At 41.5% G+C, this 23,070-nt stretch overlaps 1 pseudogene; it reads right to left on the bottom strand.

The window, feature by feature from the left end:
* Window positions 1-1,131: 1,131 nt before the first annotated feature.
* Window positions 1,132-1,622, bottom strand: LOC147444227 (uncharacterized; annotated as a pseudogene).
* Window positions 1,623-23,070: the final 21,448 nt, after the last annotated feature.

The raw sequence follows: 23,070 nt of genomic DNA on the forward strand, positions 1-23,070 counted from the left end.
GTGCTCCGGTGGTTGGAATCAAGCATGGAGAAGTGCAGCGTGTTGCCCCCGACGAGAGCTACGCGCCGATACCTACATTGCGCAGGTGCGGTCCGGTTTTGCAAGCTCCTTCTACGAGCTTCATTTGGTGTTTGGGTGAGCATACGTTGTCCGATTTTGCATTGTAGCATATCCATGCGTTCACATTGAGTAGAACTACACATTAGGCACTTTAGATTTTGGAAACGAAAACCTACAGATTTCGGCCAGACATCCTACGTGTTTTTGCACTCGGTGTTTTGGGTTGGGATTTTGGTTCATAGACCTTAGGGAGAGCGACCTATTGGTATTAGTAGGGTCTCCTTCAAGTTCTATGGTGTTTCGAGATTGTTTGATGGGTGTTCGGCTCTAGAAAGCGTTGTAGGAAGTTCCCTCTTATGCACTCTTGAAGGCTGTGACTTAGACAATTGGTAGAGACCTCTGTAGGAATTAGTTAGGAGTCAGTCGAGTGTAGGTTGACACCTTATGCTTGCTTCCATGCGCCTGCGGGTCGAGCTTCGTCCTTAGCTGACATTATATGTTAGGTGAGTTCTCACTGTGCTGACGTCCATTGCGGCATATCCATCCAACAAAGAGTTATCTATAAAACACGGATAGCTACCAGCCAAAATTTAACAGCTATTAACTAGCCATTTCCAAAGAATAATTATAACGAACAGCCATGAAACACATATTTGGAAGCAAAACAGATAGATAATGGTCATTAATTGGCAGCTAAACCCTGGCAATAGTTATGTAAGTAATTCAAATAGTTGTGCAGTCGAAAAGCTTCTACCCGACAATAGTATCTAACAAATACAAAAAGCCATGGCGCATACCTGTGATACTTCCAATAAATGGATGGGATGTTCGATATACTCCTTCCGACCAATTATCTTTTGACATATGTCTTTTTTGGGGGATACACGAGTCTCAAGCATGCAAAAGTTGACCATTAGCTCCTTTACCTCTTCAGGTATGCCACTTTTTTGAAGACTCCAATGACATGTGGCAAAGGACAAAGTGGTCTTCTCAGTTTGTTGGAGTAGATGATTTTTGGCTGTATACAAGTTCCTTCTATGAATAGAAAGTAGCTTGGAGACAAAATTAACATCAAGGCCTTGTGCCTCCTCTGGGTTTTTTGAGTTCAAAAGCATCATCATGGTAGACCTCTTGAGGAGCATCTCATCTTCAGTTGGTGGCCTCTTCAAGTCTTGAAGTGTGTTTTGAATATTTCCTATTAGTGTATCTGCAAAATAGGATGTTGATGCTTTGTTGTTCTGGATATCTTTTAGTGAAGGGTGTTGAATCATCCGATTGAAGATGTCTTTCTTGGTGTCCATGTCCATTCCACTTGTGCTTTGAAGTACATATCGTGCAATCCCTTTCGCTATCTTTGCTCTTTTTTCATTCTCGACGATTTTTTCACAGCCCTGTGCCTTTGTTAATTCTTCTATTCCTTTGGTTGCTTCATCCCCTTCTCTTTCAACAACCAAACCTACATCTGCTCTTCTCTTCAATCGGGCTCTTTGTTCTCTCTTGCGGAAAGCTTCATATTCCCTGATCACCATCGCCTGCGTCAAGGCCTGGAATGAACCAACCATAAAAAACATAACACAGTGACTTATTTACAATCATCAACTAAGCTACAAGGAGCTTTAGATAGTGCAGTCATAATCAAAAAGAGACTTTAGGGCAACAGCCCACCAAGACATCTTCAGATTCGCGGAAAAAAGTGATGCAAAAGCAAGTAGGAACCCAAAAAATGTTCGGATGAAATAATGAGCTATCATGACATAAACAGCAAGTATTTCCAAGATCGTGTCATTTCATTGTGTTGATGTCATGAATGTTGCTCTAGACCACCATGTGGTGTTCTATGCTTACTATCTACATTGTGTCCCTCCTTCCCAGCAATACAATACAATGTAACAATCGTAGATAAATTAAAGACAATCATAATATCCTTGTTCGTGTAGATAATAACCACCAATCCTGTGACTAACCATATGTACATACCTCCCCATATTTTACAATACAAGGCAACAACGGTGAATAAATTAGAGACTACAGATTGTGTGACTGACCATATGTACATATCTCCTCGAATTCTGCCCTCACTCCCACCCCAAAAATAACAAGTGCATTTAAGACAAACCTGCCCAAAGCACATCAATTAAAAAGAGAGGGAGAGAAACAGATATAATGGCAACGCACCTGCTCCTTATCCTCCCCTTCCAAAGATGCAAGTTCCATCATGAGTTCTACTCACCTACAAAGCAGAAGAAAGACTCTTGGAGAGAGTGAGAGAGCAATACAAAAAGAGATGCAAAGAGAGAGAGAGAAAAAAATACACAGAGCTGCAGAGAGAGAGAGAGAAATACACAGAGCTGTAGAGAGAGAGAGAGAGAGAGAGAGAGAGAGAGAGAGAGAGAGAGAGAGAGAGAGAGAGAGAGAGAGAGAGAGAGAGAGAGAGAGAGAGAAATACACAGAGCTGTAGACATAGAGAGAGAGAGAGAGCAATGTTCCATAGCTGCGAGAACACAGACGCTGCAGAGTGCGGGATGGTTGTTACATCACCACGTTCAAAAAATTCACTTGCCATAATGAAATTGTACTTTGTGAGTCTGACCACGTTTTAAAAAATACTGGTTTTCCCCATGTTTTTCAGACCTCTTTTGTTGCAATGGAAACACCAGCTCTGCTGTCAAGGATTGTCATGGTTTTTACACCTTAAAATTCCACAAGAAGAGTGGTATTCCCATCTTTTCCCTCATATTACTCACCGACCTTGTTTAATGGCATTGGCCTAGTGTTTAGCTGAGGTAGTTCTATCTCTTTGATCCCTTCCTTGATCTGAGTCATTGGTTTCTTAACACCAAATTTCTCTTGGAATTTTCGCAAAGTAGCCCACATATTTGGTCATATTCTGAGAAACTCGGCTAACATTATTGTACAGTGACTAGTGTCAACAAAACGTCTATCAGCCCTTTCAAATCAATGACCTTGTTGGGAGATAGTCTTTGTGATGGGACTGCAACAACATCTGACTTGGCCTCATATTCTCGCATATAGGATGGTAGTGTTCTTAGCGAATGAGGTTGACTATCCATAGACTGTACAGATCCTTTGTCTCTCCAATACAATTCCACTTCTAGATTCATTTGAGATCTAGTATCAATTTCCTCTATTGGTGGAAGAGACACTCCTCTTCCATCACCTATTTGGTTTACTCGTTTGCTTAGCTCACTCTTCATTGGACTCTCTAACTTGTTTCCACAATTTGTCAAGACCATCTATTTCTTTACAATTGTCAAGTATAGCTATGTGAAATCCCTCAAAAGAGTTATTTGTGGTATTCAATACTATCCTTGGTTTTAATGTTGTGTCCTTGAGCTTTTGTTCGTGCTCATGACTGAAATCTAGCTCTTTTTGTTCTTAACTTGGTGGGACTTCTGGTGTAGGTGGGACATGAATCACACACCCTCAGGTTTTCCAGCTTGTGGTTCTAGTAAGGCTTGGGCTGTTCAAATCATTTTCTTGCACATTTCAAGACGGTCCTTTTCTAGTTCTGTATATGGATATGTCATCCATCTCTATTCTTGGTTTTGGTTGTTTTTGAGCCATGTTTCGTATGCTTTTAGGAGGACGTCTAAATTCTCATTAACCTTCTCGACCAACATTGATCCTCCTGAACTAGCACTTCTTGCTTTCTCATCTGTGGATGGTTCTTCTAGAGGTTGGGATGTCTACGTAAGAGAAGGTGCAACCATTTTCTCATGTTGTCTTATCTTCTCTTCAGCTTGGCTAAGGCTAGGGATTTCTGCTCTTGTTCCTTGCGTGCTTTCATCCTAGCCTTTCTAGCTTTCCAGCTGTTCCGTTTGCTCTTGGTTTTTTGACTAAGTGCATTGGTCTTTGGCTCACCCATCTCTTGACTCGTGTCAATTTCCGTTTTCTTTGTCTCTGGGTTCTCAGAAGCTTTCTTTTGAGCTTTCTCTCTTGTAACTAGTTGAACTGGTACGCCATTGTCATTTTCTGAGCTACTAGGTAGCTGAAAAATTCCTGAGACATTTGTTGTGATCTTTTTGACTTGGTTTGGGTTTTTTGGATAGTTGGAGATCAAGTGAATGACTCCACAGTCAAGACAATAAGCATTTACTAGTGTGATCTCCATCTGAGGACATTGGTTGATCAAGTGTTTTCCACAGCTTTTGTGACAATCTATCTCTGGTTGAGGAGCTTCTTCTTCCATTTTCTCTTGGTTGTAAACATGCTTTGACCTTGATAAGCCTCTATTAGAAATGAACTACAATGTTCTTTCGTACATCTCATACCTTCTTTCTTTAGGTCAAAATGCAGGAGGTGGAGGTTCTACAGGCCTCATCACTTTATGTGTTTCTCTCATCTTCTATCTTTTCGAAGGGTAGTACCCACTTTGGTTGTTATAATACATTGTAGTTGGTACTAGTGCATGTTTGTTAAATGTTTCTATCATCGACGTGTATCTCATGTCTATAGGCATTCTAGAACCGGGAAATAGAGGCTGTTGTCCTAAGACATGCTTTGGCCTTGAAACTCCTACTGGACTTGGTGCATTGTCTGTAACGTATCTAGGTGGAGTAGGTGCTACTGGAATAGGTTATACATACCTCTCCCTAGCATATTCCATTCCATAGTAACACTCTTCTCTTGCATGGTTTGTCCATTTTCTCTCAATTTTGCACCACTTAATCTCCCTCAAATCAGCATTTACAAGAGGAGCTAACCTCTTGACCATTTTGTTAATAAATGTTTCTTGATTGATAGTGTCGTTGGTTTTGCGATGGACTCACTCATCTGTGAAATACTGTGCTGAGAGGATGTATCGTCCTCTTGACTCTTACAATCATTTTTTTTAAAATTTCTCATAGTTGTCCACAGGATAAAGAGCTTCTTTGATCAATTTGTTTAGCGTTAGGCTCCTTATCATATGCAGATCCTTTGGAAGAACCGCATGTCTTATCCCCTAGATAAAGATCAGCATTAACCGTGCTTGCATAGGAAGTTCTGCTCTTGGACAGAATTTGACATATCTCTTGAGACGTAATGCCACGTTGTGTAATGATTCACCTTCTATCTGTTTGAATCTGTGAATTTGTGAGATAGTATTGTGAGCTTTGTCATGACATCATAGATCTATCTAGGCAGCAATTGCAGCTCTACCTAGTGTCCTTCTTCACTTTTAAACCTGCCTATGAAAACTGTGGTGTTGTTCTCTTCAAGCTCTTCTCTGGATAAATATGTTGCTTTAGCCGTCTTTACTGAACTGGGGTCCCGTTGGTATGGTGGTAGCTCTTGCAGCTTCTCTTTTTGGGATACCCTCTTCTCGGTCTTCTCCGCAGCTTGCATTGCTCCTGTTAAGTGAATAGAGTGTCAAAGTTAGAAAATCTCGCGAATTTTGCTCTGAAATGTCCTTCAGTCTGAATTGCTGAAAAATTGAGTCCAATTTTCTTCAAATCAATTTTTGAACATGCATAGATGCATAAAAACATGTAAAGATCAAAATCATAAAGTCCAAGCAAAAATTTGCAACAAAAGCAAATAATCACGATTATTTACAGTTGATGAATTTTTCCAACTTTTTGCAATTTTGGCATCATAGGCTTGAAATATATATCAATTAGATACTCTGATTGAAGTGTGGGCTCATTTGAGTCCACAGGTTGAAAATGGTGTCCGATTTAGGCTTTCATTCTTTGAAACAGTAAATATAAGGAGTTTTGAGATTTGTAGCTTCAAATTTGTTCAAACTTGGTTAATGGGATTAGGACATCATATGCTTTGGTCCCAAGAAGGCAAAGTTGCAATTTCCCCCATCTTGGCAAAAAAGTAAATAATCACGATTATTAACTTTTTCATCAAAATGAACATTTTTTGGTGCAACTTAGTTTTATGCATGATGTAGACCCTGTGTATGTGATATGAGGTGATTTGGATCAAAAAATGTGACTGATAACTCAAAATTTGCATTGGGAGGGCTTCTTTGCGTTTTTTGACAATTTTCCAAGTTATCATTGATCATTTTGGCTCATACTTGAAATGTGGCATGTAATAGGTGTGTACAAGTGATGGATGATGTGAAGGTACCATTTTCAAGCAAAAAAAAATGCAAAAGCAAATAATCGTGATTATTTACAATAGTCTTTTTTTTTCTAAACTTGACAAATTTTGACCTAAACATATTCAATACACCTAAAACAAGTTCTAAATTGAATTTGGTAATGTTTTGTCCTATCGGCATCACTTCGTACTTTCTCGACTCTGAAATCACCAATTTTTGTGACTACATGGCCTGTGGAGTTGGTTAGTCACTTTTGAGGCTATGGACTTGTCCGCTGCATAGTCCTGAAGCAACTCATCCATTTTTGGTCCATTTGGAGTCAGTTTGACTCTGTATGTAACATTTGAGGCTTTGTAGCCTTCAAGCTATTTTCTACTTTCGGAGGGCTTGCCTTGATTGATTTTATGAGACCAACCATTTACCCAGTCTATAAGATGTCTGTGGAGTCAAAATCTAATTCTGGCATCTGCCAAAAACGTAGCCTTTCTACTTGGGACCCCCTGGACCCTGCCAAATGGTCAATTGTTGATATAGAAGTGTTCTATTATGTAGGAGCATGCTACAGTTCAAGTCTCGTCCGATTTGGTTGAGCAGAAAGGCCGCTATGGTCAATTCTTGGCCTTAGTACTTTGTGCACTGCTCGATTTCTAGGGTTTTTCCCTGGGGTTTAGACTAGCTACTGGCCATAAAGATTGGATCATTGGTAAGTATAGAACTTACCCCTCATGTCTTGTGTGACACAGTGCTGTAAACAAGCGACTGTGGACTCCGGAAAATGTGCGCAAAGAAGTCGAAAGCTCTCTCTTCAAAGGCGACAAGTGAAAATGAGGTGATTTTAGGCTACCCTGGATATCTATACACGGACTTCCAGAATCATTTTTCCCCAAATCTCCCTGTTAGTCCTACTAGGCTGTGAAATCTATGTTAGACTCAAAAATTTCCCCGATCGGATTCCTGTAGCTCATTCTGCAAAAGTAGGCCTTAGTCGCCTAATTTAGGCTTCCCGCTTCCATCTACCAATTTGATTGAAATTTTTTATGCCTGCCTGCCTTGTCCTTTTGATCATTAACGTATCTTCAGTTTTTCCATCTGAGCTCATTTGCTATTTATTAGTAATTTTTGACCTGTTTATTAAAAAAATCAAGGAAAATAACAAAATGTGCTAAAAAAGCAAAGTGAAAGTCCAATAATTAAGAAAATCCATTGAGAAACACAGCTTTATCGTTTTTTTTTTGGATTTCTTCATTTTTAAGTCCCAATATCAAGAAAATTGATGAAAAATATCCAAATAAGACTATTTTTTAATGATTTTCTCATAGTATATACACTATTTACACTCATCGCGGAGACGATATCAGGTTAAGTTTCCATGTGGATGATTTGTAAGGGCATTATTATGTAATTTTGTAAAAAAACACACGTTAACATCAAACTTTTTCCTCCCTCTTCAAACATTGCCCTTAATTACTTAGTTCCCTTCCAACCCTCCTAGATGGCGTACTCCGGGACGACTGTGTGCATGGGTTGAACAATCGTTTCTATGCATAGTCTTGGTTGACTCTACCATACCTTTCCATTCCTCTTTGCTTGGTGCAATTGGAACAATGAGTTGTCTGCCTTTAGGTGATAGCTTGAGTTGATTGGTATCCCAATCTGGTACTACCTTGTAAGTCCACATCCATGAGATTCCAAGTATCATTATTTCATTCATGTGTTCATCTGGTAAGCATACAAATTGATGAGGGCATGAACATTTAATTTAAGTTGACTACTCTCAATGTTGGTGCTGGGTTCTTGTTGCATCCTTTAATAGTCGATATTCTCGATGTCAAAGATTGACTTGTTGCTTTCTTGTACGTGGAATAACTGACTGCATTTACTTGAGCTCTTGTATTGACAAATGCATTTGTGCTATGATTTTTTGATTGTACTTTGATGTGAAGGTCCATTCTATCTAACCATTTATCATCTGTTTGACAGTGCATCTTTTTGCAATTCCCATTGTCGGTCATCTGGTTCCAGAGTGTTGATGGGAATAGGTATTTGTTGATTCTTGAGAGCAGCGTTTCTTTTGAGTACTCAAAGCCGATCTTCTTCTTGGGCTTCATCAATAACTTGCTATCCTTTTATCTTTCTTTGCTTAGATGCATGCATCCTTTCTAGCAATTCATTGGTTAGTGGCAGATTGTACTTCCTTTAAGAGACATCCACTAATCCAATTAGCTATTTGTTCACCATCTAGGGTGGACAATGTAATAGCTCCACTTGGAGATACATCTTTAATGATAAACGGTCCGTTTTTCTTTTTCTTAAACTTGAGAATGTGTTGCTTAAGGAAATAGATGAGAACTAAGTCCCTTTTTTTGAAGATTTTTGTTATTAGATGGGAATCAAAAAACTGTTTTTGTTTTCTCTTTTGTGCATAGATGTGAGCTACAACAATTAGCCTTTGCTCATCAAGCTTTTCTAAATATTTAAGTCTCTTTGACAATTCGTGTCCTGTCCACTCAATATCATTAGCTACCCTTAGTGTTGCCAATAGGAATTTTATTGGCAGTATGGCATCAGGACCATAAACAAGGTTGAAGGGTGTAGCATTTAAAGCTGTTTTGAATGAAACTCTATAAGCCCATAGAGCAGCATAGAGATTTATTTCCCAATTTGTCCTTCCTGAACTAACCACTTTAGTCAATATCGAGCTAAGAATTTTATTTGTATGCTCAGCTTGTCCATTTGCTTGTGGGTGATAGGGAGCCGATTTGTTATGGATGACCATAAATTCATTAAGGAGAGACTCAATTACTAATTGAGGAAATGAGTTCCTTTATTATTGAAAATCTCTATTTGCAATCCATATCTTGTGAAGACTTACTCATATAAGAATGTAGTTGTGGTTCTGGCATCATTCTTTTGAGTTTCTTTAGCCTCGGTCCACTTGGTCAAATAGTCCGTAGCTACAATGATATATTGAGCTTGGGTTCTATAAGTAGGTGGATGTATTGGCCCAACAAAGTCTATACCCCATTTTTTGTGAAATCGCTAGCCCCCATCGCTGGTCTTAAGGGCATGCTATCTACACAGGTTGGCATTTTTTCTCGTTTACATGCATCACACCTTCAAACATATTCCTTGGCATCCGCAAAAAGTGTTGGCCACCATATTCCTGCCATTACGATTGCTCTTGCGATGGTCTCACTAGAAAAGTGACCTCCATCTAATCCAGCATGTGCTTGTTCTATAATGGAAATATATTCTTCTTCATTTGCACAAAGACGTAGATGTTGATCTTTACCTATCTAATATAATTGGTTCCCAATAAGAGCATAGTCTCTTGCTTCAGTTTCAATTGCTCTTTGACGGTGTTTACTCATATCCTCAGGAAATGTTCTACTTGATAAGTAAGTAACTAGATAGTTACTCCACTTAGGAACATGCGACATTTAGAACAATGCCACATTAGGTATGGGTGCTTGTTTTTTACATTGAGGACAATTTTTCACAAAAGAATGAACATCACTCCTCATAGTTGGCCAAAATACTCCAAGTCTCAAGATTCGTCGCATAGTTTGGTCTTTTGCAAAGTGAAGTCCTACTATGGTAATATGTGCTTGACTGAGGTATTGGGTAAACATCTTTCTTGTTGGGGGACACCCTCGTCTCATCCGTCCAAAATTGAAAGACTATGTCTTTAACAGTTTGAGTGATGTGAGTTCTCCGTGCATCATCTCTATGACACGTAGATGTAGGTAACGAACCATCGGATTCACTTGACACTATTAAGTGATGTCTGGCTGAATATAAGTTTCTTTTGTGGATCCCCATAAGCTTGGCAGCTTGCGGTATGCTCATGTCAGTGTTTTGCTCCTTGCTTCCACCATTCACCAACATCATCATTGCTGATTTCTTCACAAAAAACGCGTCTGAAGATCTTGGGACCTTCACATGATTCGAAGTGTTGCGGATGTTTCTCAGCATAATTGCTTCCAACTCTTTGGATTTACTCTGCATAGTAAGGAAGCAAGGATGTTGAAGAATTTCATCAAAGATTTCCTTCCTACCACTTGCATCCATTCCCACGGTTAATGTATCAAAGTGTTGTACCATAGATTGACATATCCTTCGTTTCTTTCTTTCATCCATCTCCCCTGTATTGCTTTCCGTCACAAAGTTGACCGTTGCCTGACGCTGCTTTCGTTTCTGAGTAGCCCAATATTCCCTCATTAATTTTTTGCGCTAAAGTTGAGCTTCTCTACTCAATGACGATGAGCTGATAGAGAGTTCTTCACTGTGCTCCATTGTTGCAGTACTTTCAAAGTATTTCTCTACAAGAAATATAATACAAATCATAACTACACACTATACTTTTAATTAATACATGGCACTTCTTGCACTAATTAGCAAGATACTAACAAGCATAATAAGTGTTTACATACCTCAAGAATCATCAAGTAGAAGAGGAACCTATGGAGATAGAGTTCGTGAGTGAGTGAGAGAGAGAGAAAGAGTGCTAAGAGAGAGAGAGATGAGCGCGAGCTCAAACACAAGAGGAGCCATGCTTAGAGAGAGAAAGAGAGAGAGAGAGAGAGGGGGGGGGCTGAGCGATACAAAAAGCTCAGCAAGAGCTCTGTGAGAGAGAGACAGAGAGGAGCTAGATAGAGCTCCAAGAGAGATCTCAGAGACAAAGAAAGCTCACACAGGCTGAAGCGGGAAAGAAGCGGCCCAGCGTTCAGCAGTAAATTACATTTCTCCTCAGGATTAATACATAAAAGAAATATTTCATCTCAATTTCTTTTGTATGACCTTCCAGCTAGTAATTCATACATAGCCAATTGCCCAATTAATCCGATTGTAATGGGAAGTGGTATTTGCGAATCCACTTGAGCTATGGTCATCAATGATCATACCATGTTGTCCGACCATCGAGGTATCATTTCCACGGAGAAGAAATATGCATCTGGTGGATCATTGTTTACTTCCTTAGGTGGTTCTCCTAAAACAATAATTGACAAATGATTTTCTTTTTGATGAGTGGTTCCCTTTTCACAACTACAGTGAAATCAAATTCCAGAAGAATGATGAACCATCTCACTATTCTTCTAGTGTTCCATGGCTTGTTGACCAAGTACAATAAGGCTCGGTGGTCCACAAAGAATACAAATTTGTTAGCTAATAGGTAATGTCTATAACTTTTCACGGCATAGATCATTCCTAGTTCTTCCCTTTCGGTGGTTGTGTAGTTTTTCTCTGCCATGTTCAACTGTTGGTTAGCATAAGAAATAGGAAAATCAATTTTCTTGTCTCTTTGTTGAACTAGTACACACCCAATGGAAAAATTGAAAGCATCTACATGTATGTGGAATATCTTATCCCAATCTGGTGCTTTCAATATTGGAGCTGAGGTGAGAGCTTGCTTAAGCTTCATGAAGGATTCCTCCCACTCATTAGTCCATTCAAAGTGTGTGATCAAACTGTACATGGGTTTTGCAATTATAGCGTACATGTAAATGAACCATCTATAATATCCACAATGTCCCATGAAAGCTTGAACCCCTTGACAATTGTCGGTCTAGGCAAATCAGCAATAACATGAATTTTATCCATATCATTAGCTATGCCATTTTTAGACACTATATGTCCAAGATTTTTTCCTTGTCTACCCATAAATTGTACTTTTCAGGAATTAAGAAAATCCTATAAAGTCTACATTTTTTGAATACCTTTTTGAGGTGTTCAAAATTATTAGCCCGAATTGATGAATATACAGATAGATCATCATATATACTTCCAAGAATTTTTGAAGATATTCTTTAAAAGCATGGCTCATCAATTTTTGGAAGGTGGTGATGGGAGCAAAGCTAACCCTGACGGCCTCTAAAACGCTGGGGGCCGAAAAGCACGCCTCGAGCCTGTCACGATAAAGCGAACAGGGGGGGCACCACCTAGCTTTGAGCGGCTAGGACGCAGACCACGATGATGTGAACACCACAAACTTACAGAGAGAGAGAGAGAGAGAGAGAGAGAGAGAGAGAGAGAGAGAGAGAGAGAGAGAGAGAGAGAGAGAGAGAGAGAGAGAGAGAGAGAGAGAGATTTACAAATGAAGAAAACCCTCGGGGGTGTGAGGGAGAATTATTTCTGCAGTATTTACAATGACCTTCCTTCAAGCTAGGCGGCACACCGTGTTGGTAGAGAGGTATGGAGAAAAGAAGGTGAAACTACTTGGTGCGTTCTCTAAGACGACTCAATGATTCTAAAGCTTTCTACCAAGAGCGTGTATATGTGTGTGCATCGACCTGTGGAGTCAAGAGGTGGACGTGGCTCCCTTCGCATGGTGCAATTCCCAAGGCAAACCATCACACAAGCCCCCTCCCGTGATGCCAATAGTGTCGACTCTTCCCACTACACTCTACCAAGTGATGACCTCTCATGAACTGCCCCCCCCCCGATAGTGACCTCTCAGTGCCCTTTTATAGGTGTTGGCTGCTTGGTTTATGGTAATCCCGATGTGATTAGGGTAAGCTAACCGGGGAGACAAAGCAAGCGGTGGATCCGGTGTGGTTGACCCTTGCTTTGTCTTGGGAGTTATTTAAAAATGAAAAACCTCTAGGTGGGCCTTTGTGACCATCACCTAGAGAGAGGGAATTTGCAAATTGGAAATTTACAAGGCTTCGATGAAAATTGAAGAAATGATGAACATAACATACAAATTACTAAAAATGGCATCGTGGTTGCGTGATGCCGGTGAATGGTGTGTTGCCGGTGCGTCGGTGCAGCACGTACGTCTTTTCAGGGTCAGTCGGGGCATGCCTTTGGTGAATTTCTTCTTTTTGTTGTCGGCGGCGCGTGATTCGAGTTCCTCCTTCTTTTCCGTCGATGTCGATGGCCGTTTTCCTTCTTTTTTGTATTTTTTTTAAAGAGTGGTGTGTGCGTATCTGCGTGTGTGTCTATGTATGGGTGGGTGCGTGTATATGTATATATATATAGAGGTGTGCGTGTATATTTACATGTGGGTGCGTTTGTGTGCGTGGGAACGGGGGGGTATATATATATATATATATATATATCTTTTTTTCTGTTTTGATTTATGGTAGTGTTGTGGTGATGCAGAGACGAGGGGGGTGAGGGTGATGAATGGGGGGGGGGTGCGCATCGGGTGTGTGTGTGTGTTGTGTGTAAAGCGGCACAGCACGGGCTGTGTACAGAGAGAGCGCGAGCGGCGGTGTGGAGTCGGGTTTCCTGCGGGCGAGACAGAGCGAGAGAGAGAGAGAGAGCACGAGGGTGGGGGGGCGATGGTGAGGGGTGGAAGAGGGGATAGGGGTTGTGAGGGGTGTGCATGGCCGAGGAGAGTGCGCGCGGGTGTGGATGAGCGCAAGCGGCGGGGTGGAGCCGACATCGGGCAAGACAAGGGGGGGCGGGGGGGAGGGTTGCTTAGTCAATGAGAGAGAGGGAGAGATTATGTGGCTTAGGGGTGGTTCCCACCAAGGTAAAAGAGGGAGAGATAGGGTTTGTGAGGGGGGGGGGGGGGGAGAGAGAGAGAGAGAGAGAGAGAGAGAGAGAGAGAGAGAGAGAGAGAGAGAGAGAGAGAGAGAGGGGGGAGGGGGGGGAGGGGGGAGGATAGAGGAAGAGAGGGTGAGAGAGATAGAGGGAGGGAGGGAGATGGTGCTTGCCCTAAGGCCCACCGTGGCTACTTCAGAGAGAGAGAGAGAGAGAGAGAGAGAGAGAGAGAGAGAGAGAGAGAGAGAGAGAGAGAGAGAGAGCTAAGGCTAGGTGTACATGGGGGGGGGGGGGGGGGGTTAGGCCAGTGGTCTGCGAGGGTGAGGGGGGAGGAAGAAAACAGGGGGGGGGGGTGCTTAAGGCCAAAGGGAGTGTGGACGAGAGAGGGTGGGGTTACAACCCGCCGGGGCTGGAGTGTGGACAAGCAGAGAGAGAGAGAGAGGGGGAGAATATTTGGAAGAGAGAGAGAGAGGATAATATCTGTGGCGGCCCGCCGGGGTTGGAGTGTGACAGAGATACCAAAGGCACCCACCGGGCCGGATGATGCAGTGGCCGAGTAGGAGAGAGAGAATATTAGTGGGGCTGGGCAATAAGAGAGAGAGATCGTCTTTTGGTGATAATGGAGGGGTGTGGCCAAAATGGCGGCGCCCCATTGGTGGCTAACCTTGGGGGGGGTATGGTGAATGGTAAAAGGATTTTTTTTCTTTTTTTTTTCTTTTTTTTGGTAACGAACCTTTCCTTCCTTAGGGTGTGGTTCTCACAGGCATGGTTTCAAAAGCCGGCCATCATTAGCCCTCCCATCTGGCTAGAGGCATTCATGCTTCTAGCCCTTCCTCTGCATCTTTAGTTGTGGAGTTAGAGGGTTGTCCCTCTTCTGGAATGTCTAGCATCAATTCTGGATCAAACCTAAGGAAATACGTTTTCAGCCTCCATCCATTGACCCTAGTCTTGTGAATTCTCCCATCTGCTTCCATCAGCTTATAGCTACCGTTGTCATAGCGTTTCTTGATGATGAATGGTCCTTCCCACCTGGGTTGAAGTTTCTTGTCCTTCTTGGTGTCGAATCTGTTGTCGTATCTCAGCACTAACATACCTTTTTCCAGTCCCTTTTCTTTAAGCCCTTGATTGACAGTGAGCAGACGTCATTCTGCCTGTGTTGCATAGTGATTGATTGCTTCTTCCCTATCTAGTTGAGCCTCTCCCCAATGTGCGATCACTGGCCACTTGACAAGCCTTACATGTTTTACACCAATGGTGCACATCCCTGTTCAAGCTAGGCCAAGAATATTCTGCCTGTAGAATCTTCCTACTGGTGATATCTAGAGCAAAATGACCGCCACAGACGCCATCATGGAAACTTGAAATTACCCGTGTGATCTCACGGAGGTTGGTACCTTCCTGAGAATTTGATCCTTGCCCTTACAATACAAGTGGTCGTTTACAAGGAGGTACCTAGTAACCTTCCTTACCAGCCATTGTTTCTGACCTTTGGTGTATCCTTCCGGACATTCTCATGTATCTAGAAAGCTGACGACATCAGGCATAGCATCACTACCTTGAAAGAGGGGTAGCTTCAGTTTGATTGCTCCTACGAGAACGTTGTCGAGAAATTTGCGGTCTTGCCAGGAAAGCACCGGGCTTATGGCTGTGAGAGTTTGTGAGAGAACTCAACAAAAACTATATGAAGGAGTTAAACCATAGATGCCATGAAGACTAGGGTTTGGAAAGAAGTGCAATCAAAGAAGACTCACTCTTTCTCTCTTGCATTCACACACACAAAGAAAGAACGCAAAAGAGAATGTCAAAACAATACGAAGATGAAAACATCAAGGCTATGGTCATATCGTATCATGGGTAATATGAAAGGGTTAATAGATGAGTTAATGGCATTCAATCTTGGCTGACCAAATAGGCTACGAATTGTTCTTTGGAATTGTAGTTTTGTGCTTAGCATAATATATATATTTTGTCTAGTGATTGGGATTAATTGTGTGTACAAATCCTCTTGGTTCATAGCAAGATAACTACGCTTACATCAAAAGAAAAATTATAGTCTATGAGAGGTAGTATGATGGGATTCGGTGATAGAAGTATTTCATTGAGCCTTTCAGGGCCAAAGAGAAACACTATACGTTGTTGAAAGTGTATTTTACGGCTAATCCATACGTTAATTCTAATAGATTGTACAGAGTGAAAGCGATAGAAATGATCATCATGTGGGTTATTCATCTAAGATAGTATGTGAGAAATGTAGATATGAGAGAAGTGAAGAGATGAGAATTTTCCCTCCCAAGCCCTATTCTTGCCCGTAGACAATAAGGATACTGCGGGGAGAGATGTACCTGTAGGAAAGAGAACCTAAACTTTGTAGAGAGGATGAATTACTAAGAGTGAGAGAGATAGATTTGGTTAAGGAGATGAGATTAGATACATATATATATATATATATATATATATATGTCGGATTAGAGATGAAAAAGAAAACAATAAGAAATCAAGAACACATCTTACTTGACAAACCCTTCGGCACCATTATTGATGGAGAGAGAAGAAGAGGGGAGCACTCCACTTTGATTGATACACCAAGTACAACACCTTCTTTGATTAGAGTTGATCTTCCAAGGATAGCGTACAAGAATGGCTAGTCTTCCTCTAGGAGAAAGTGTAGGCTTGGGCTTATGTTAATGGAGCTAAGTACAATTAGGCATTACTACTCACTCCCTCAAGAATTCCTCTCATCAATGGCTTGAATGCTTGAGTTCTTTCCAAGGAAGAAGAGGTCCCCTTTTATAGGTGAAGGGAACCCCCAAGGGTTTACACAAGAAGAGAGGAGCCAGTGTGAACATGAATTGGAAAAGTTGGAAATGAGTTGTCCTTGCATGATGTGGCCAGATTGGGGTCCAGTATTTTGATCATATCTCCTCAATCGTGGCTCCAAATAAAAAAGTAAAAATATGGACAAAAACTTCAGCTCATTAGCTACGATTTTCATTTTAAAATCGTTTTCCAATTCAGATTGGAACCTTGTGTAAAAAATTCATCAAAATAGGGTCCATTTATGGTAGCAAAAGTCTTCATGTGGTCTCCTTAGCCTAGAATTTCATTTAATTCACAAGGACACCTCATGCCATATGAAAGCATGACATTGCTCCTTGACAAAGTTTTATAATCATGCTTGCAATAATGTATTAAAATAAGTGTATCTTTGAAATCATGCCACCTAGTGTCCCACTAGAATTTGATTCTCTCCTAGTAGCTATTTAAAAAGAAATATAAGAAAAGTATAAAAAATACATAGAATATATATATATTGGATTTTACCCTAGATATAGGATCTAGCTAGGGTGTGAGATGATAATGAAATAGTAGAAATAAAGAATCAATGCTTTTTGCCCCAAGTTAAAGAGGCGGAGCTATTGATGCTTTTCCCATAATATTTTCTAATGGTAAAGTAAGGATATGTTACCCTTGAGAAAAATAATAGGATGAGATAGAAGGCTTATTATTATACTTAAATATGCATATATACACTATAGGAAATATAATTATGTATCTAAAAAAATACAAGATAGATCTTGTAGCATGCATTACCACTATGTACGTGTCACAGCACGACATCCACCCCCTCTAAACCTACACATCCTCCGGTATGTGCCACATTGTCTCTTTGTAAGATTAGACCTCTTGTACATCTTCCTTGTCTTCTTCCTCACTAGATGATTCCAGAGCTTCATGTTCACTTTGATCTTCACCTGTATTTTTCTCTTCTTCCTCATCCATATCTTCTAGATCATTGTCTCCTCTTCTCTTAAACATTTTAATCCTTTTTCCTGCAATGGGAATCTTTACTTCTGTACCATCTAGTTCAGACAAGCTGTAAGTAGCATTTTCATGCACATGCTTTACAACATACGGTCCAAACCATCTTTTTGAGAACTTACGCATGACTGTGTGCTGGTTATCAAGGCTACTATCATACACTAAAACCCAGTCACCTTTGTCAATTGCTTTACTCCTGAGTCGATGTCACTTATCAAAATAGTCCTTGTTTTTCAACCTTGCATTTTTTAGTCGTTCTTTTGCAGCTTCAATGTCTCCAGGTCTTCTCTCTAGCTGCCTTATACGCACTGCAAGGAGATCTTCCCTACTAAGCCCCTCTTGCCAGTACAGGGTTGTAAGCTGTAGTAAGAGAAAGCTTGATCCCTAATCTAGAAAAGAACTCCCTTGCTTCTTCGGCATCCAGTTCACCTCGATCTGCAGTGATTTTTCCCACACAACCATAACGGAAAATCACCTCATCAAGAAGGAATTTGCACATAGCTTCTGTGGTCTTAGCTCTTAATGCTCTTCCTTCAACCTGGTTAGTTAGGTCCTCTCGTGCAAGAACCAAGTATCTCATCTGCCAGAGTCCTAAAGGCATCGTGACTAAATCCACAACCCATTTATAGTGCATGGCTAGTGGATATGTAGGGTGCAATCCATCACGATGTCGAACATTTGAATACATTTGACAAGTTACACATGACTCTACAAACTGAGATACATCTTTATACATACCCTTCCACCAGTATTTTTCTTTCAACTTGGAGAAGGTTGCCCACACACCCCTGTGTCTTCCACCCAGTATTTTTCTTTCAACTTGGAGAAGGTTTGCCCACACACCCTGTGTCCAGCCCATAGACTCTCATGAAACTCTTGCATGAGCTTTACTTGAGTCTCTTTTTTACATATAACCCGTTGTGGTGTAGTACCCTTTTGCTTAGGATGCTTCCACAAGTAACCATCCCTTAAAAAGTACCCATATGCTTTCCTGCGTATCCTCTTGAATTCTTGTTCAGACCAATCATCCTGTTTTGTTAGAGTACTCAAGTACCTTCCAATAGAAAGCCAATCACCGTCATAAAGATCTTTCAAGAACAATTCAAGTGAATTAGTCATGCAGACATTGTTACCTTTGACATGAGAGATAGAATAGAATTTTGTGCCTACATCATCTCCCTCATCAATCATTTGTGACTCATCTTCATACCTTGCCCTTGATAGCATATCTGCCACTGTATTGTCTTTACGTGCAATGTGCTTAAACTCGGGATTTAAGGACTTAATGTAGGCAATCCACCGCAACATAGCAATGTCTGGTGTTGAGCAGCTTGTAATCATCCCAAGAAGTGGTAGACAATTTATTTCTACAACCACACATGCACCAATTAGGTACTCTTTTCCACTTTTCAAGGTTGTAACCATACCCCATAACTCTCTCTTTATCTGTGGATAGTTTCTTTGGCGAGCACTTAGTACCTTTGCTCCAAATCTTACCACATACCTGTGTCCTTCTTTGTCATCTTGCCCTATTGCCCATCCAATCCCTGTAGGACTGGTATCTACTGTCACAATCACTGGCCTTTGACACTCATAGTCTACCTTTCTCAAAGTCGTTGCTGATTGGAGTAACTCCTTTAGCTTTTTCATGGATTTTACATGTGCTTCTGTCCATTTAAACTTTTGATTCTTTCTAAGCGGCTGATAAAGAGGATCAACTACATGTGCATAATGTGGAATCCAAATAACATAGAAGACACATGCTCCCAGAAACCTTCTAACCTCAGTGATGCTAGTGCATGTTTCTTTCATTCTTTGGATGGCATCTACCTTTGATGGACAAGGTTTCCTACCATATGGCCCGCACATGTGCCCCACAATGAGCACTTCTTTGACACCAAACATAGACTTTTTCCCTGACAATGTAAGATTCACTTCTTCCAACCTAGACAAAATTTTATCACAATCATTTATGTGATTTACCACAAACCTGCGACATCCCTTGAGATCCAAAGCTTCATCTTTGTCACTTTCTTCACATCCTTTCATAGGCAAATCATCAATGAAAGGCATTGTGATTTGAGGAATAAAGTCACGTAAGACCTTATTCATCCCATTCATCATATGTGCAACCGAGTTGGTTGCTCCCTGTGGCAAGGTACACATCCTTACCAAACCCAAAGGTGTCCTCATGGTTGTCAAGTCTCTGCTATCGATTGCAAGCTAAAATTGATCATACCCTGAGTAGAGACCCCCCATTGAGTAGATTGCCCTCCCTGCAAATGCCTCTGCAAATTCATCCACAATTGGACCTGTTCCTACATTTCTAATTGTCACCTTGTTCACTGGTTGCATATCTTGGATGAAGCGTAGAGAACCATTCTTCTTTGGAACTGTGAACCACCTGTTTGAGTATGGAGCACAAGAAGGCTCCAAGATTCCCATTTTGATTTTCTCATTCAGTAGCTCTACTAACTTTGGCAAATGAGCCTTTGGAACCGGAATAGGCCGCAGATTCCAAGGCACATGAGGTATTGTGAAAATTACCATAGGAGCTACACTATAAGGATCAACACATCCTATCTCATGTGGCTCAAATACAAAAGCCTTACCATGCTTTGAAAGCATTTCTTTGAAGCACTTTGTCTCCTCCTGTGTTAGAAACTCCTCGCAACCAATCTGCAACTCTTGAAAGGACTCCTTTGTGAAGGTATGCCCGATCTTTTTAGGATTCCAAAAACTTGGTTGTAAAGAAGCCTGTTCAATCTTTTCCTTGTTGTTGGGTGGTAAGGGTGAAGCTACTGATTTCACCTTCTTTGCTACACTCTTGTATTTAGTTTCAACATGGACTTCTGGGCCAACTGTTTGGCTTTCTGTTAAGGCGGTTACGCCGCTAGCGGAAGCTAAATAGCGAGAACTCAACCAACAACAGAATTTGTCAGACGAGGACGGAGCTTGACCCGCAGGCGCATGGAAACAACTAGGTGGGTGTCAAATCACCTACTCGACCTTCTAATGACAATCACTACTAAGGAAATCAAATCTAAGTTCTAGAATACGCAAGTGACTGAAATCCGTACTACGAACGAATGCTATACGAAACAGGATCTAGAATCATTGAATCGATCTCAAACTCAAGGGGAAGTCTAGACACTAGGTAAGAACAACACCCTACAGACTTGAACTGCAAAATCAACCTATAACCACTCCGTGCGGCAAACGCGTATGAAGACAGGCCGAAAAATACAGGTGACCGAAACTTGACCCCGATGGTACTAATGTGTAGCTCTACTCGTTGTGGTTCTATAGATATGCTGCACGCTCTATTCCGACACACGAGTTGGAAGAAAACTCACACCGAAGCTCGTAGGAACTTACCACACGTAGAAGCCGATAGCGCGCACTCTTGGTATTTGTGCGTAGCTCTCACCGTTGCTAACACAATGGCGGTGACGCTTCTCCAATGGCGGCCCCGTAGCTCGCGTAGCAAGAAGATAAGACTCTCTCTCTCTCTCTCAGACACAGTCACGGCGTTCAAAAACTCACTTTGATTAATAATTGAATCTCTCTTAGGTTACAAAACTTTGGCTTATATACCTCAGCCTTGGAGGTGAGAACATCTCTAATTATTTACATCAACAGGTGAAATTACTTCGGGATTACAAGCTGGAAACTCAATTGAGTCCCGTTACTTAATGAATGGCTCAAATCAAAATTAATGTTGGAAAGACATTTATTACAATCAATGGTTACAAAATGATGGGTGTGAGCAAAAATGTGGGTGTGATCCTCTTCTGGCTCAACACTCCCCCCCTCCGCGTTCATGTCGTCCCTGACATGACTTTTAGGCTTGATCAATAGAGTCCTGTCGTCTTGAGCATCTGCAAATGTGATTCGTAGTGTAGGTTGCCGATGGTCAAGGTTGGGCCGAATATTTTGCTTTCGTGAGTGAAAAAGCCGGTGTAGAAAGCTTCTTCGAATGTTTGCATGTGGAAGCTAGGCAAAAACATAATTCTTTGGTATAAGAGATGTAACACCTTTGGTGATGGCTGCAATGAAAGATCATACATCATATCCGTCACTGTGTCGGCCATCGATAGTAGACTCGAGGTAGTGGCTTTATCTGGCGCGAACACTTCAATGCATGCTAAGAGAGTCCTGCAGATTTTCTTTAGCATCTGACACGAAAGGTCAGGAGAGCCAGTAAAGAGTTTGATGGTGCCCGTTAGGGTTTTCACCATGTAGGCTTTACCTATTCTCTCTCCTTCCTTTGGTCCTGGCATCCTGGGATAATTAAGCCAATTTGGCTTCTTTTCTGCAATCCTGCCATGCTCTTTCCAGTTTTTGACTCTTGGCACCGGGCAGAAGGTTGCATCCTCCCGAATCTCCTTTGGAGCCTCTACCAAGTAGATGAGGTAGGCTGGGTATTTGTTCAGCCAACCTTTCCTCCATCTAGGTTGAGAATCTACAATCTTCTTTGATTGTTCATCCTTTGTGATGTCGCCTTCGTAAAGAGCGACATACTGCTCCTCCTCTATTCTCTTTTTCGTCTTTATCACTTCAAATTTCATCAGAGGGAAAGGCAGGCTGGGTTGCATCCACTCTTCATGGAGCACTTTTGTGTCTAAACCTTGAAGTCTAATGGAGATGAGGAGTCTCCTTTCCCATTCCATTTCCGCCTTGGCACTTTTCTCTGTTGACTTTTCTATTTGGTCCTGGAGCCTTTGTTCTTCTTCTTCAGAGATTCCTGAAGTCGAGGCCACTTCTTGAACTGGGGCTGGACCTTCAATTGTGGTTGCCTCTCCAGTTTCTGGTAGCTCTATGGCTGCTCCCCCTGCTTCTTCTTGTGGTGACTCTGTTTCTCTTCTTTGTTGCTCTTGGAGGTCTTGGAGCTGTTTGCGGAGGGCCTCATTTTCTGTCCTTAGTGTTTGGTTTTCTGATGTGAGCCCCTCCTCTGCAGCCAATGATCCCTCCACCATGTGCAATCTTTGCACTTGCTCTAACCTTAGCTCTCTTTGCAAACTTCTGACCTGATCTTCCAGAGCTGGTACGAGGGCTCCCTCTTGTTCTGTTCCTGCTCTGCTAGCTCTAGGGGTGGTCCTGAGTCTCGTGATTGTCCTTTCTTGAAGTTCGACTCTTTCCCTTAGCTCAATGAGCTCATCCTTGGCTGCCTCCAGCTCATCTTCTATTCGCTCCTTTGCTTCCTGTGAACTTGTTACCTCTCTTGAAGCTTCGGCTAGTTGGAGTATCAAGCCGTCTCTCTCGTTTTCTGCGTCGTAGAGTGATGCTTTATGACTTTCAGATTCAGTCATAGCATTCTCTAACTTCTTCTGCAACTCTGCTTCCTTTTGTTTTGCTGTCTCAATTGCTACTTCCTTTGCTCTGGATCTTTGTTTAATCTTGCTAAGCAATTCATGTACCATGTGCATGTCTTTTTCATCTTCATCTGTCAACTTGACAGCTCTTTCTGCCACCACCTCCAATGGCTTCGGCTCTTCTAGTATGTTTTGTTCGTCCATTTTCTCTTTACTCTCCATTGTACCCTTTGTCTTTTCCTTCGTCCCTTTCCGATCATCTTGTTTTCGTAGGGATATCCCATAAACTGCCTCCAGGGCCTCTTCTTCACTGTATCCGATCGCTAC

Source organism: Adiantum capillus-veneris, chromosome 13, assembly GCF_014529385.1.
Source record: "Adiantum capillus-veneris isolate H3 chromosome 13, ASM1452938v2, whole genome shotgun sequence".
NCBI lineage: Eukaryota > Viridiplantae > Streptophyta > Polypodiopsida > Polypodiales > Pteridaceae > Adiantum > Adiantum capillus-veneris.